At 45.8% G+C, this 16,580-nt stretch overlaps 1 protein-coding gene and 1 long non-coding RNA gene across 7 annotated transcripts in view; one reads left to right on the top strand and one right to left on the bottom strand.

The window, feature by feature from the left end:
- Positions 1-5,438, bottom strand: part of mgaa (MAX dimerization protein MGA a) — a 51,288-nt gene extending 45,850 nt beyond the window's left edge. For 5 of the 6 annotated variants that reach the window (XM_078276695.1, XM_078276699.1, XM_078276697.1 and 2 more), the window contains exon 1: positions 4,988-5,438. The gene's annotated coding sequence lies outside the window, so the exon portion shown is untranslated. The remainder of the gene's footprint in view (positions 1-4,987) is intronic. The other variant, XM_078276700.1, reaches the window with a different exon arrangement.
- A 161-nt stretch (positions 5,439-5,599) lies between these two features.
- Positions 5,600-11,476, top strand: LOC144535641 (uncharacterized). Its single transcript, XR_013503680.1, has 2 exons — positions 5,600-7,547; positions 8,310-11,476. It is a non-coding gene; the product is annotated as an uncharacterized LOC144535641 (long non-coding RNA).
- The last annotated feature ends 5,104 nt before the right edge of the window (positions 11,477-16,580 follow it).

Raw genomic sequence — 16,580 nt, 5'->3', positions numbered from 1 at the left:
CCCCTCTCATTCCCCCTGCTCTGGTGTTCCCCCCTCTCATTCCCCCCTGCTCTGGTGTTCCCCCCTCTCATTCCCCCTGCTCTGGTGTTTCCCCCCTCTCATTCCCCCCTGCTCTGGTGTTCCCCCCCTCTCATTCCCCCCTGCTCTGGTGTTCCCCCCTCTCATTCCCCCCTGCTCTGGTGTCTCCCCCTCTCATTCCCCCCCTGCTCTGGTGTTCTCCCCTCTCATTCCCCCTGCTCTGGTGTCTCTCATTCCCCTGCTCTGGTGTTCCCCCCTCTCATTCCCCCTGCTCTGGTGTTCCCCCTCTCATTCCCCCTGCTCTGGTGTCTCCCCCTCTCATTCCTCCTGCTCTGGTGTCTCCCCCTCTCATTCCCCCTGCTCTGGCGTTTCCCCCTCTCATTCCCCCTGCTCTGGTGTCTCCCCCTCTCATTCCTCCTGCTCTGGTGTTCCCCCCTCTCATTGCCCCCTGCTCTGGTGTTCTCTGCTCTGGCGTCTCCCCTCTCATTCCCCCCTGCTCTGGCGTCTCCCCCCTCTCATTCCCCCTGCTCTGGCGTTTCCCCTCCTCATTCCCCCTGCTCTGGTGTTTCCCCTCTCATTCCCCCTGCTCTGGTGTTTCCCCCTCTCATTCCCCCCTGCTCTGGTGTTTCCCCTCATTCCCCCCTTCTCATTCCCCCTGCTCTGACGTTCCCCCTCTCATTCCCACTGCTCTGGCGTTCCCCCTCTCATTCCCCCTGCTCTGGCTAAGGATTTTAGACCAAAACAATCACAAAATAACTTCTCATGTTTTCTGGAAGGACTGGTTAAAGCCTGATACATTTTCTTCCTCTGTGGCATAGAGAGATCCATTGTTGTCCAAAAACTATTAAAGGTCGACTTCATCTGTGTTCTGTTCCTGTTTTTTCAAAAGGAAACGCCCGCCCAGCTTCAGCAGAAAGCAGTGACGTAGGTTACACCGCTAACTAATAGGCTTATAAATGATGTGAACGCTAGTAACAGCTGGGTCACCTTCAGCTGTGCTAAGTTTGGAGGTAACGGCACAGAAGCTAAGCAACGTACTGCTGTGGACGCCATGTTAGTTCGGATCAGACACAGTCTAACTGATTGAGGAAGCCGAAAACCAACAAGCTAAAATGACTGTTTTTGTCAAACGGAGTCTGGTGGCTTTGAGCAGAGCAGAGATAACGGCTTCAGTTCCCCGTCATAAAGGGCTGTCTGACAGCACGGGAAAGCGCTGAAAATATATAGCGTACACTTAAACTAATATAGATCTTTTTAGGTCTTAACTACATTTAGCTGCTGCCCCCGTCCCACAGCAGTACACATCGCTCTCTTTAAAAGCCACCAGACTCCTTTGACTTCATTTTACCTCACAGAACACAGGACATGTTGCTCTACCGCTGCCACCATTGGTCAGTTATAATAGACTCAGGAACAGCTTCTTCCACAGAGCTATGAACATATTAGAGAAACTCATCCACACATCTACACATACAAACATACACACATCCATTGCCTCCCTCAGTGCTATCAGACTCAGTGCAATAACTGCTGTGTTTACCGTCTTCTAGCTATTTATTGAGAACATGGAATGAATGTGTATGTGCGAGATGTGCTTGGGTGAGAATGTGCTGGTGTATGTGTATATATATATATATTTTTTTTTATCTTTTTACTTTATGCTGCTATTTGGAGAGGATGGCTCCAACAGAATTTTGTTGTACTGCATACAATGACAATTAAGATCCATCCATCCATCCATCCTTCCATCCATCCATCCATCATCCCATCCTTCCATCCTTCCATCCACCCACCCACCCACCCATCCCACCCATCCTTACATCCACCTAGTTAGTGTTGTTGAGTGACTTTAGGATCCATACTGACGTGTCTTCTGCTTAGCTTTCAGGCCAGTAATGTGATTAGCTAGTACTTGTTGCCGTTGGATTGGTTAGGTTGAGGCATGAGGAGTGAGATTGGTTAGGGTAAGAATACCAAGGTAAGCTAATCAGGGGAAGAGTAGGGACGGGTCATGGGAAATATCGCCCCCGTCTGCTTCTCCAAACTTGGCGCATGCTGACGGCCATCTATGGTAATACACCGAGTATGAATGAAGTATACAGTCCTTCCAGAAAGAGTTATTTTGTGATTGTTTTGGGCTAAAATCCTTAATTATGCGTCATGTTTTCTTAAAAAATGTGATGGAATATGTGGGATATTTATGCGATGAAACTGCAGGAACTTCCAAAAACTGTGATGTCATCGTGGCTTCATCGCGGTTTACAGCTTTTAGAGGATGTTCACGTCACGTAATGACGTCACTTCATAACCTTCTCATGGCAGCAGGGAAACAGCTGCTCTTGTGTGACGTAAACACAACATTTTTCATCTTTCTGATAAGATATTTGGGACTTTTTTTGCAACGAAAATGCTGGATTATGACATCATGCAAGCCCCGCATATTTTGCGCGGAAATCTGCAATTTATGCGGCTAAAGTTCGGCGTATTTGAAGAAATAAATATGCAAACTTCGGCTGATTATGCATTGAGTTATGAGATCACATAATCATGTTTTTCTGGAGGGACTGGTCAATAGGAAGCAACGTCATTATCCAGAAACCTACATCAGGTCACATGGTGAAAAACGTTTAGCAGGGCTTGGGAAAAACAGCATGTTGACACTAAAACATACATACTTAGACCAAAATATGAATATCTTGATTGAAGACATAAAGAACACTACTGTAAAGCTACAGGAGGATATCAAATCAATGAACCTGCCCTTTAAAAACACATCAATGAGTCGCACTGGGTAACATGTTCCTGTCTCCATGAACACACACACACTTTAAAAAGGGGAACTACGCCGGTTTTTTTAGCTTAATTTACCTTAACTGAACAGCTTCAGAGTCATTGGAATGGTTATAGGACTTTTTTTCGAGTTGAATGGTGGTCGTCTTGCTCCCCCCTAGCGCCTGTGAGCTGAAAAACCACCCTCGCAACTTCAGCGTCAGGAAGTATGGCGTGATATCAGGTCTCGCCATGTAACTAATTGCTTCACGGCACTGCACACATCCAGGAACCGGCTAGCTATAAGAACAAGGTGGGAAAGCATTGTTGGAGGAACAGAGGAAGAGGAAACAGCAAACTGCCCGAGAGAGGAGTCACACACGAGGAAACATAGGAGCTGCCAAATATCTACTCTGAAGCTGTAGGGGGAGCTCTATACACGGGTTTCCTGTTTCCAAACATTACAGGGTGCGTGCGTATACCGGAGGCAGAAAGCCACATTGGTGAGCTGGTCCACTACTGCAACAGCCTGAAGTATTGAAGCTTTCTTATTGTTTGTATATAAATAAAACGTGATTTTAGTTGGATCTGTTTGTCGGTCTTTAATTTTGCAGTGTTACTGTGATATATGTATGGCTATAATTATCATTTTAGGCTAATGTAATGCTGCCAATGTTAGCAGCAGGGTTAGCTACCCCTGATGTACCCCTCTGGTTGGTTTATGCCTTAAAATAATGGCCAGGATTTTGGGGAAGAGGTACGATGTGTGTGTCTCCATTTCAAACGTCGCTGCAGGTTGACTGGTTTTAGCAGCAGAGGTTGATTGTGGGCGAGAGGGCGACAACACTGTCGTGGTTAGCTCGCCGAAACTCTACTGCCGCTGTCTCGGCAACGTTAGCTAATGTCCGCTAGCGTACGTACAGGCTAACTGTAGCCAGTTAGCTTTGTGTGTAACGTAACAAAAACCCACCCATCGCGTAGCAGCGAAGCTTAATATTTCATTCAATAAAATGATAAAAAAGGAGCATAACGCCACAGGTCTTATGTTGACAACGTGGACGCAGATATAGGAAACTCTGAAGGCAGTCGTAATATTTACCTAGCAGGTTAGGCTAACGCTGTTGTGCTAACGTTAGCAAAACATCGGCGTAGCTTTAGCTAGCAGTCTAAACTTGTCTCGAGTCCGGACCTTTAACTGTCTATGGTCCGGACTCGAGTACCACAGCCCTGACAGGTTGATATCACTCATATATATATATATATATATATATATATATAGATAGATAGATAGATAGATAGATAGATAGATAGATATCACTTAGCTGAACAACTGAACAAGCTGCAACCTTTCTGACTGATCAAACGGGAGCCTGACTCTTACATATGACTCCAATCTGCCCTTCTTATGGCTTGAAGCCATAACCTCCGCCGGTTTTTGGCAAAAGCATGCTTCCCCCTCGGTATGTTAAACATCAGGCACCCATCACTGGCTCTGTTTGTACAATTAACCACGCAACAACTCCTCGGCATTTTGACTTTACACTATGCTACTACTACTAGCTACAAGAAACACGTCTTCTTTCTGCCTCCCGGTTGTGTGCGCAAGCAGTGATGACGTAGCAGAAAAATCCATGTATAGAGAAACCTGCCAGGAAAAAGCCAGGAAACAGAAGAAATTGCCAAAACTGCATAGCGCCCCTTTAAACTAAATCTATGCATTGCCATTGCAGTAGATAGTGCCGCGCACTGATACACTCAATGTTAATGAGACGTGCGCAAGGGTACAGTGTCAATGTATGTGATGCAATGTGATATGTATGCACATTACTTGTGTTCCAGTTGGCTATATGTGTAAAATAAACATGCACTGAGAAAGCGGCATCTGTTCACTATTACGGTCATTACAACTAACTATTACAGCCATATTACCTGCTACATTTAAACTTAGCTATAGCTAAGTGAAGCAGAAACATGTTCTTGTAACATTTAGGCTATAATAACCCTTTCTCAATCAGTTTCGTCTGTCCAACTTTGGATGCATTAGATAGAATAAATGGTCCCAACAGAGACTATGGCTTGCTAGCTGCAGCAGGCCCGATGCTGAGCCCAGTAATGGCTGCCGAGTTACCAAGCCACCCTAACGGTCGGTGTGTATGGACCCACTGCGGCCATGTGCTCTAATCCCGGCACACGGATTTACCTTCTGCGTGGTCGAAAACATCAAGTATTTCGACGGTGTAACATTAATCCGGAGCGTTATCGTCTGTTTTCCGCCGTAACAAACCCCCTCGGCATCGTGGATCTGTTTCTAACTGAAGGGGGGGAAACATGCGGTGTCCTTGTTGCACTGAAACGTCACCGCCAACGTCTTCGTCTTCTCCTTACTGCGCAGCCTCCGACGCCATCTTGCTGCAGGCCACCTGGTTCAAAACCAAACTCGCCACGGTGGCTTTTTCCTTTTCCCACTCTTAGCAAGACAACCGACCAACCGGGAGGATCTACCGGTTATTTGCGGGAGAAGAGCGGTGAAACAGCGGGACGTGTCTTCTGTTTTGTAGTTTTTTTTAAATCTCTGCCTATTGGACTATTTATCGGAGTATTAAAAACCCGCATGGACGCAGAAGAACAGACGCCATTACTGTTAGGTTACAGAAAGACAGACTGGGATGCAGTCGTGTAGTGTAATGTATTGTAGCGGGTATACTGTAGTGTGTGTGTGTGTGTGTGTATAGATATATATATATATATATATATATATATATATATATATATATATATATATATATATATATAGGCCAGAATCTGACTTTGGGGTAAGGGGGGTGGCAATCATAGTGGGGGGTCTGGGTGTCCTCCCCCAGGGAAGTTTTGAGTGTCAGCAACTTGCATTCGGATACACTTTAATGCACCAATTTGCAGTGGAAATACCTTTTATTAAGCCTACGTGGAGAAGAAATTAACAGATGAGAATTCAAAATATATCAAAAATATAATGGAAAGTACCCTATGTTGTTGCGTGTCATTGGGCATATTTTAGTGGGTGTATGGAAATCCTGGAGCTTTTTTTAGTGGGTATACTGCATGCTGCTATCACAGACTACACTGCTGGGATGACACTGTATGTTTAACAGTAAAATGGACATTAACAGGATCGTTATGGGCCAAGGAAGGAAACCAGTTAATGCATCATGTACGTGGAGCTAATGGGAGAGTTTTAAGATGGGATTTAGTTTAATATTTGGTGGATTTTAAATGGATAACCGTATTAACAGTGTAACCCAATATGGCGAAGAAATGGTTTAACTTTGGTTATGGAATCGTGTCATTTCATCTTCATTTCACCGCCTTGGCTTCCCTTCTTTGTTGGGTTATTATGGGCTGTAATTGATTGTGGCGTATTGTGGAATCGTGTCGCTTCGTTTCCTTATTTTTTTATTGATTAAACCTTTTATTTAGGTAATCCCATTGAGCCAAAGATATGGTCTCATTCTCAAGATACATCTGTTATTATTATGGGGTGTAATTGATGGTGGCGTTTCCCCCAAAATGGACACTCGCGTGTTTAAAACTGTTTTACAGACAAGAAGATGCCGTGTTTTCTCCGCTCATGTTCGGCCACTTTTCTTCTGCCACTTTTCAGACTCCATGTTGTCTTCACCGAGCTAGAAGAAGCCCGCGAAGAAACCGTTAATGTCGGTTTTATTGCAGTTGGCTCGTAATAAACCAACATATAGACAAATCTATGGACCCAAAGAGGAAAAGAGATCCGTTAAAACGTGGTTTATCGATGATGTAATGGTCGGAAACACACACGAACCTCAGCCTGTAACAAACAAAGGGGGCTTCGGCCATGATGGGGCTGCTGGTTGTAGTTGCATAACGTTATAAATGCATTTAATGAATGGTTGAGGCTTTGTTTCACACATTATAACCGGGGGGACTTAACAAACACTTAATTTCCTGCATTCTGGGATTTTTTTTATGCAGCACAAATCACCACAGTTACAGTTTTATCGTTAGATGGTTTTATACATCTCGACATTTCCTACTGTCCTCAAAGGCGACTTGGTTTCAGACAGGGAGAGGAAACAGACGTTTGCTGCGAGGTTGAGATGGTATGATCCACAGTAGGGGGGTCTGAAACCGTTGGGAAAACGTATTTACAGGTAAGAAGGATGTATACAGGTTTTGAGCCCCCGGAATGTTATGTTTACTTCTTTTGGGGAGTGCGTTGTCTACATCTACATCTTCTAAATATTGGGGGGGGGGGAACATATTTCCTGCATCCACCCCGGAATCGCCACCTATGAATTTAATAGTTGGTTTTGGGCCTAACGGCAGCCAAACTAACCGTTGGCAGCTTTCACAGACTGTGATAACGTTATAAATACTTAGTTATCGACTTTATTTCGCCCAAAAGCTCGTAACCCTCCCCATCGGCGACATACATTTGTATTAATAACCGCAGTCTTTCTGGCATCATTTACGTGTAACTGTTTGAAAAAACGTGAAAGAATTGAACCGTAGAGGACGTTAAACAGTCTCCGCTTTGTTTTGATTCTGCCTTCTAGACGGGCGCGGAATACTGCGCATGCGCGGTGGGGGGAATGATGGCAACTGGGCCCGCAGTTAGCTCCCAGGCTAACAGGCTGCAGAGAACAGTTAGCCAGGTAACTGTCTGTTGATATAATGCTTTAGATCAACACCAAAGACCGGCCTGATTGAAATCAAGGAAGCTTTTAATGGATCGTCCTGCAGAGGTTTGTGTGTATTAGCATATTTTTATATATATATATATATATATATATATATACATACATACATACATATTAGGCTATTTATTTTATATAGCCTAACATAGGCTTATTTTATCTATGAGCCCAATCACACATTTGCTTATTAATTCACTCCCAGTGGTCACAGAAGATCTTAAGAGAACTCGTTCTGCAGAGGGTTGTGTGTATTTCAGATTAAACTGTCATTGTGCAGAGTAGAAGTACAAAGACAACCAAATGCAGTTAGCGTCCAACCAGAAGTGCAAAAAAAGCAGAAAAATGCAACGTGATATACAAGTATAGACAGGGCAAGAAATGTGTTGCAGTGTAGACAGTAGTATACAGAAGATGGTTTAGAGAAATATAAATGAAATATAAATATGTGCAGTGTATCAGCAGCTAGCTTATAAGAGCAGAATAAATATGGCTATGTAATATGAACAATGTATGAACAACATGTACAGATATGTGCAATGTAGTAGCAGTAACATCATAATAGTAAGAATAATATAGATATATGCAGTGTGTTATAAGAAAAACAATAAATATGGATATTCAGTATGAACCATATAGACATATGTACAGTATGCAGTGTGGTAACAGTGCCATTGTAGTGAGAATAAGTGTAGATGTGCAGGATGACTAGTATGAAGAGCAGTAGAATATGGCTATGTATATCACAGATCAGCCTCAGGGCGTTTTGATGAAGATTAAACGTGTATTTACTTATTAATTCTTTCCGAGCAGCAGCAGAAAGGCTCCATAGCTCGGGGAGATTTCTGGGAGTGCTGAGAATGTTTCCAGCTCCATCTCTGCCTGAAGAGAAACAGCTCTTTGTTTGGACGACATGGTGTTGACCCAGTTCATCTCAACAGGAAACTACAGCCACAAGTACAAGACGAGGAAACAGAAACACATCCAGTTTCCATTCATCATGCATGTGAAGATGTTAATTAAACAGTTAAACAGGGGATGGACAGATAGATATCTAGAGAGATAATGTATTGATCCCCAAGGGGAAATTTAAGGTCCCAGTAGTTTAAAGACATCACACACAACATACACATACATCAGAAACAGGATGATTAAATAACAAAGAATAATATGGACAATAAAATAAAAATAAAAAGTAAGGTGCTCTATGAGAGGGGGTGTCATGGTGGTAGTGCAAGACATAGTAATATAACTATAGCAGTGCAAGGAAAGTTTAAAAAGACAGCATTAAATATGGGCATTATAAGGGAATAGACAGTCAATATGAGAGGTGTGAAGTAACAGGGCTACAGCCACTGGCCATTGCTACAGTAAGTTACCCTAACGTGGAATTGGCTTTGGTGATTGTTGCATACATAAACATATTAAACATTAATGACATAAAGAAAGACATACAGTAAGGCCTCCTGCACACTGGCTGCGTGGCGTGAGCGTGGCGTGTCAGCTGCGTGGCGTTTTCTATGTCTTTACACACCAGAAAGGTGTCTGACGCTGCTGCTGCTGCTGCTAGTCTTGTCTGGACACATGGATGTTTCCCATAAACATAAATATATTCTGATCTGATTACAGCAAAGACAACGTCGGCAGGATTGACGGCAACATAGGCTCCAGAATATTTCCTTCTTTATTGACAGGTGCAATATTTAAATGACATTTATATCTGCATTTATGTCAAAACCTCGAGACTTTCAAACATCAACGTCTTATTAAATGTTGAATCTAATCTTCTAAGATAATTATGTCATTTTCAACTTCATTATCATTGTGCAGAGTAGAAGTACACAGTTAGGGTCCAACCAGAAGTGCAACGTGATATACAAGTATAGACAGGACAAGAAATGTGTTGCAGTGTAGACAGTAGTATACAGAAGATGGTTTAGAGAAATATAAATGAAATATAAATATGTGCAGTGTATCAGCAGCTAGCTTATAAGAGCAGAATAAATATGGCTATGTAATATGAACAATGTATGAACAACATGTACAGATATGTGCAATGTAGTAGCAGTAACATCATAATAGTAGTAAGAATAATATAGATATATCTTTTAGTATTCTATGTTGTCTGGAAACGCTTCCAACACGCTGCTTTTGTCGCGTGAAAAATAGGCGTCGGTCCTATTTCTAGCATGCATGTGTTTCCTGAGATGTGCGTGTCACGCAGGCAGTGTGCACGCTCTGACCTGTTACCATGGGAGCCCAAATAAACATGGACACGCCACACAGCCAGTGTGCAGGAGGCCAAACATAGAGACATACAGCACTCATTCACTATCCATTAAAAGGTACACATAGTGGTGACATGTACAGTGACAAAAACAAACTAAACAAAACAGAAATACATGATGACAAAGACATTGTTCACCCACCTCTATACTGCACCCAGTGTAACAGTGAGAGTGTCTGGGTGATGACGTGTGTGACAGTTAACAGTGATGCATCTCTGGTCTGTTTGAAGTGAGTTTTAAAGGTGTTGAATGTAGGACCCTCTCTTATTGGGAGGGGCGACCTATTCCACAGTTTACCTCCTGTGGTTCTTCTTCACAGCAGACATGTTGACCGGTCATAGTAGGAAGAGCCCAGCTGAGACTGATCACCTTAACGATGGCTCAGGTCCATCTAGTGTCCCCGTGAGATATGTCAGTGAGTCAGCATGAACACCACCAGGGCCTCTGCTAAGAGGAACGCAGCCATCAGTAATGGTCTGAACACACCTGTGCTGTTCCTACTCTGACATGTCTGCTGTGAAGAAGGTCTGTTGTTGACAACACATTTTGTCCAGAAGTGGTGTGTCTAAAGGGTGTCCACGGTCCCCTTTTAGAGGCCCGTGTACTACCTCCGCTTTCAAGTCTCATCTCTACTTTATATACCAAACAAGCATACTTCAGAAATGTCTGAAATTGTCAAAAAAAGTGAATTAAACAGTTGCATCAGAAAAGGGTTTATTGCTACAGTGAGTTCCCCTAACGTTGCATACAGAAAAACATATTAAACATGAATGACAACCAAATATACATACAGTACCTGTTCAGCATGAGAAAAACGAGGCTGAATGTGCAGAAAGTACGCTCCTAGTCTGACCAGCTTCAGATTGAGGTATTTATACACATGTAACGTTGACTCTAGTACAGTTTAGAAGTACTTGAGTAAGCCTGTGCTACTTCATACTTCTACTGCGCCACATTTCAGAGACATATTCAACTTTCTAGACTCAGATTTTAAGACCAAACATCTGATAAGATTGTGTTTTGTTGCAGATTAAACGTCTCAAAATCAGCCCTACTTTAACCAAGTACTGCAGTAATGTGCATCAGTACTGATTCATCTTTAAATGAGAAACAACACGTTGTACTTTGAGTGTATTTTAGGGACAATACTTCTGTACTATTACTGACGTACAACTTACAGAGCAGACGTTTTATATGCCAGTATTTATACTCGCCACAGCAGCTAGATATATTAAAATACAATAACAGATACAGATGAAAGTAAAAGTCTAACATAGTGAATACATAAGTAGGTTATTGATTGTAAATAAGGTTTACAGGTTAGTGGGTTGTTACCTCTCTATACATAGACAAATAGACATGTAGTAGTAAACATACTGTACAATAGAGACAACAATATACATATAGGCACGTCAACATAATATACAAATGTATAAATAAGACATAATATCAAGACAAGTACACATGGAGTGGGATGTAGAGTGCAAAAAGTAGTGTGCAAGATGCATATTGGAATATAAGGTATAAAGATGAACTTCCAGATGCAATAAAACCTGAAGTACAGAGAGTATTTGTACCTAAAGTACAGAGAGTATTTGTTTGACATTGTTTGCAGTATGTCAGGAATCGAGCCCTGTGTGAATCCACTGTGTCTTGTTGTTGGTAATGTTTTTAATAATGTATTTATATTCATATTGCGTCTGTCTCTTCTGTGTTATGTTTCAGGTGACGACGGTGTTACATTCAGGGCCGGCTTTTAAAAAAAAGAAAACAGAGTTTCTGATTCAAACTGAAATCCGTTTGAATGATCTGATATCGATTCCCAAAATCCAGAGACGGATCTTTTTTAGAGTCTCAGTTTTAAAACTGGACTGAAGATGTTGGAATCATCTGGAACTAGACAGTCTCGGGGGAGGGGGGGTCAAATGTACGGCCCGTGGGCCAGAACAGGCCCGCCAAAAGGGTCCAATCAGGCCCACTGGATGACTTTGCAAAAGTGTGAAATTGCAGAACAGACATTCATTTCAGTTGTAAATGGACTACGTTAATCTCAGAGAAGATCGCAGCTCTTTTTAATCTCTTCTTAATTTAACCTTTTTAAGGTATTTGCCAACGTGACATCATGACTTCACGTAAATGTGTGTGTGTCTCTGTCTGTCTCTGTGTTTGTGTGTCTGTCTGTGTGTTTGTGTGTGTGTGTGTGTGTGTCTCTGTCTATCTCTGTGTCTGTCTGTGTGTGTGTGTGTGTGTGTGTGTCTGTGTGTGTGTGTGTGTGTGTGTGTGTGTGTGTGTGTGTGTGTGTGTGTGTGTGTGTGTGTGTGTGTGTGTGTGTGTGCCTGTGTGTGTGCCTGTGTGTGTGTGTGTGTGTGTGTGTGTGTGTGTGTGCCTGTGTGTGTGTGCGTGCGTGCGTGTGTCTGTGTGTGTGTCTGTGTGCCTGTGTGTGTGTGTGCTGTGTGTCTGCTGTATGTGTGTGTGTGTGTGTGTGTGTGTGTGTCTGTGTGTGTGCGTGTGTGTGCCTGTGTGCTGTGTGTGTGTGTGTCTCTGTGTGTGTGTGTGTGTGTGCGTGTGTGTGTCTGTGTGTGTGCCTGTGTGTGTGTCGCCTGTGTGTGTGTGTGTCTGTGTGTGCCTGTGTGTGTGTGCTGTGTGTGTGTCTGTGTGTGCCTGTGTGTGTGTGTGTGCCTGTGTGTGCCTGTGTGTGTGTGTGTGTGTGTGTCTGTGTGTGCCTGTGTGTGTGTGTCTGTGTGTGCCTGTGTGTGTGTGCGTGCGTGCGTGTGCCCCTGTGTGTGTGTCTGTGCGTGCGTGCGTGTGTGTGTGTGTGTGTACGTGTGTGTGTGTGTGCGTCCTGTCTCTGTGGAACTGCATTAGGCTCCATCTTTAATAATGCAGCAGGTTAGAGGCTTCCTGATGTAACTGACAGCAGTTAGTTCTCTGATTAAATGACATCCCACAGGACTGATAGTGATAATACAGACACTACAGACTGTTTCCCTGACAAAAAAGCAAAAAGTTGAAAGAAACATATAGTGTCATATTTTTGTACCCTTTCTAAGAAATATCTGTGTATTAAAGGGTAACTACTGTTTTCTTCAACCCTATGTTCCTATAACAGTCTTTGACATTGGTCCAGTATTAAGAGAGATGGTGAAACATCGTTCAGCTTGTATTTACCTTCATAAAAGTGCTTGTTTTACAGCTGACAGATTCAGATTATTATTCTAAGAGTCTGACAACATTATGGGATGGATCCCTACAGAGATAGACCTTTTAGTTAAAGAGTAAGATCCTTTATTTTAACGTAAAAACACCCACGAAATTGCATTCGCTAAACCCACCAGACTCCATGTAAATAAACAGTCATTTAAGCATCGTAAAATACACTTCATTCAATGGTGACAAAAACAAAATAAAACTATGAAAAGCCGTTTTGGGTCGTCTTTCCACTTTTCCAACCATCACAACTCTAGTTTTGGTTGAAATAAACACATAGTTTACTGATTTACATGTGAAAATATATATTCTATACATGCTAAAAGTACTGTTTTTTTAAATGGAGTCTGGTGGGTTTAGTGCTAGCGACCTCAGAGCTGTTTCTGGTTAAACAGAAAGGTCTTAGAGCTGTTACACACCAACCAGACGGCCGACCGAAATAGGCCGTGCAGTTGCTGAATCCGTCTTCATTTCAGATCAACAAAGGTCAGTTTAGAAGATGTTCATCAGATGTTGAGAGGCTCTAGTCACGCTCATCCCGCTCGCCATTTCCGGGCGAGTCCTGACTGCCCTGTCTCTGACCCAGCATGTCAGGTCGGCCAAAATGAAGGCGGACAGCTCCTCCAACGGACGACGGCACGAACACGCCGAACACACTCGAGTCACCGACCTCCCAGACTGTCAGACGGATGATCATCAGGTCGGTGTGTCCGGGCCTTTAAAGGTCTATCTCTGTAGGGATCCATCCCATAATGTTGTCAGACACTTAGAATAATAATCTGAGTCTGTCAGCAGCAACAACAGAACTTTTAGTGACTCTAACTGCTGCTGAACATTAGTCCTGTAGGGTAACATTACAGCTTGTTACTAACTGCTGCTGAACATTAGTCCTGTAGGGTAACATTACAGCTTGTTACTAACTGCTGCTGAACATTAGTCCTGTAGGGTAACATTACAGCTTGGTTCTGGTTTAATACTGGACCAGTTAGTCACCCTTTAAGACACTTTTCGACATTTTCCCCTCGCTTTTTTCAACGCTTTAGTGACATAACATTATTTTTATTAACATGGCAGGTTAGAGGGTTAGGCCGGCCACAGACTGACTGAGTGGCGTGAGCGTGTCAGCTGCGTGAGCGTGTCAGCTGCGTGGCGCGAGCGTGTCAGCTGCGTGGCGTGAGCATGTCAGCTGCGTGGCGCGAGCGTGTCAGCTGCGTGGCGTGAGCGTGTCAGCCGTGTGGCGCGAGCGTGTCAGCTGCGCGAGCGTGTCAGCTGCGTGGCGTGAGCGTGTCAGCTGCGTGGCGTGAGCGTGTCAGCTGCGTGGCGTGAGCGTGTCAGCTGTGTGGCGTGATTGTGTCAGCTGCGTGAGCGTGTCAGCTGCGTGGCGTGAGCGTGTCAGCTGCGTGGCGTGAGCATGTCAGCTGTGTGGCGCGAGCGTGTCAGCTGCGTGGCGTGAGCGTGTCAGCTGCGTGGCGTGATTGTGTCAGCTGCGTGGCGTGATTGTGTCAGCTGCGTGGCGTGAGCGTGTCAGCTGCGTGAGCGTGTCAGCTGCGTGGCGTGAGCGTGTCAGCCGCGTGGCGCGAGCGTGTCAGCTGCGTGGCAGAGCGTGTCGGCTGCGTGAGCGTGTCAGCTGCGTGGTGTGATTGTGTCAGCTGGCGTGAGCGTGTCAGCTGTGTGGCGTGAGCGCTGTCAGCTGCGTGAGCATGTCAGCTGTGTGGCGTGAGCGTGTCGAAGCTGCGTGAGCGTGTCAGCTGCGTATGCGTGGCGTGTCAGCTGCGTGAGCGTGTCAGCTGCGTGGCGTGAGCGTGTCAGCTGCGTGGTGTGATTGTGTCAGCTGCGTGAGCGTGTCAGCTGCGTGGCGTGATTGTGTCAGCTGCGTGGCGTGAGCGTGTCAGCTGCGTGGCGTGATTGTGTCAGCTGCGTGAGCGTGTCAGCTGTGTGGCGTGAGCGTGTCAGCTGCGTGGCGTGAGCGTGTCAGCTGCGCGAGCGTGTCAGCTGTGTGGCGCGAGCGTGTCAGCTGCGTGGCGTGAGCGTGTCAGCTGCGTGGCGTGATCGTGTCAGCTGCGTGGCGTGAGCGTGTCAGCTGCGTGGCGTGAGCGTGTCAGCTGCGTGGCGTGAGCGCTGTCAGCCGCGTGGCGTGAGCGTGTCAGCCGTGTGGCGCGTAGCGTGTCAGCCGCGTGGCGTGAGCGTGTCAGCTGCGTGAGCGTGTCAGCTGTGTGGCGCGAGCGTGTCAGCTGCGTGGCGTGAGCGTGTCAGCTGCGTGGCGTGAGCGTGTCAGCTGCGTGGCGTGATTGTGTCAGCTGCGTGAGCGTGTCAGCTGCGTGGCGTGAGCGTGTCAGCTGCGTGAGCATGTCAGCTGTGCGTGGCGTGTCAGCTGTGCTGCGTGAGCGTGTCAGCTGCGTGAGCGTGTCAGCTGCGTGGCGTGATCGTGTCAGCTGCGTGGCGTGAGAGTGTCAGCTGCGTGAGCGTGTCAGCTGTGTGCGTGAGCGTGTCAGCTGCGTGGCGTGATTGTGTCAGCTGCGTGAGCGTGTCAGCTGTGTTGCGTGAGCGTCTCAGCTGCGTGAGCGTGTCAGCTGCGTGAGCGTGTCAGCTGCGTGGCGTGATCGTGTCAGCTGCGTGGCGTGAGCGTGTCAGCTGGCGTGAGCGTGTCAGCTGCGTGGTGTGATTGTGTCAGCTGCGTGAGCGTGTCAGCTGCGTGGCGTGACTGTGTCAGCTGTGTGGCGTGAGCGTGTCAGCTGCGTGAGCGTGTCAGCTGCGTGGCGTGATTGTGTCAGCTGCGTGAGCGTGTCAGCTGCGTGAGCGTGTCAGCTGTGTGGCGTGAGCGTGTCAGCTGCGTGAGCGTGTCAGCTGCGTGGCGTGATCGTGTCAGCTGCGTGGCGTGAGCGTGTCAGCAGCGTGAGCGTGTCAGCTGCGTGGCGTGAGCGTGTCAGCTGCGTGAGCGTGTCAGCTGCGTGGCGTGACTGTGTCAGCTGTGTGGCGTGAGCGTGTCAGCTGTGTGGCGTGAGCGTGTCAGCTGCGTGAGTGTGTCAGCTGTGTGGCGTGAGCGTGTCAGTTGCGTGAGCGTGTCAGCTGTGTGGCGTGAGCGTGTCAGCTGCGTGAGCGTGTCAGCTGCGTGAGCGTGTCAGCTGCGTGGTGTGATTGTGTCAGCTGTGTGGCGTGCCCGTTGTTATTTGGCCTCCCATGGTAACAGGTTAGAGCGTGCACACTGCCTCCGTCTCCTAAAAACGCGTGCATGCTAGAAATAGGACCGACGCCTATTTTTCACGCGACGTGTTAGGGTTAGGGGGTTAGGTGCCTTGAAGTCAACGGTTGCAGCGCTGCCTGGAAGGAGACGCTGGGGGCTTAAAACACCATCGAGCACCCGACTAGTTCCTCTGCAGTAAATGAATGAAAACAATATGAAGCCACGCAGACATCAACGGGACACAAACAACACTTTATTGACTCTGTGCACAGATCTGAAGTCAGTGGTAGACACACACAGGTAAGGACACCATTTCATCTCTACGAAAACATGTTATAACATACAAAACCTCCGAAACATTAAAAACACATGGCGGTCCCTTGATATCCCGACATGAGAGGAAGTTTA

This window comes from Sander vitreus, chromosome 20 (genome assembly GCF_031162955.1).
Source record: "Sander vitreus isolate 19-12246 chromosome 20, sanVit1, whole genome shotgun sequence".
Taxonomy (NCBI): Eukaryota; Metazoa; Chordata; class Actinopteri; order Perciformes; family Percidae; genus Sander; species Sander vitreus.
The sequence above is the reverse complement of the archived record's forward strand: the minus strand, read 5'-3'. Positions and strand labels throughout refer to the sequence as shown.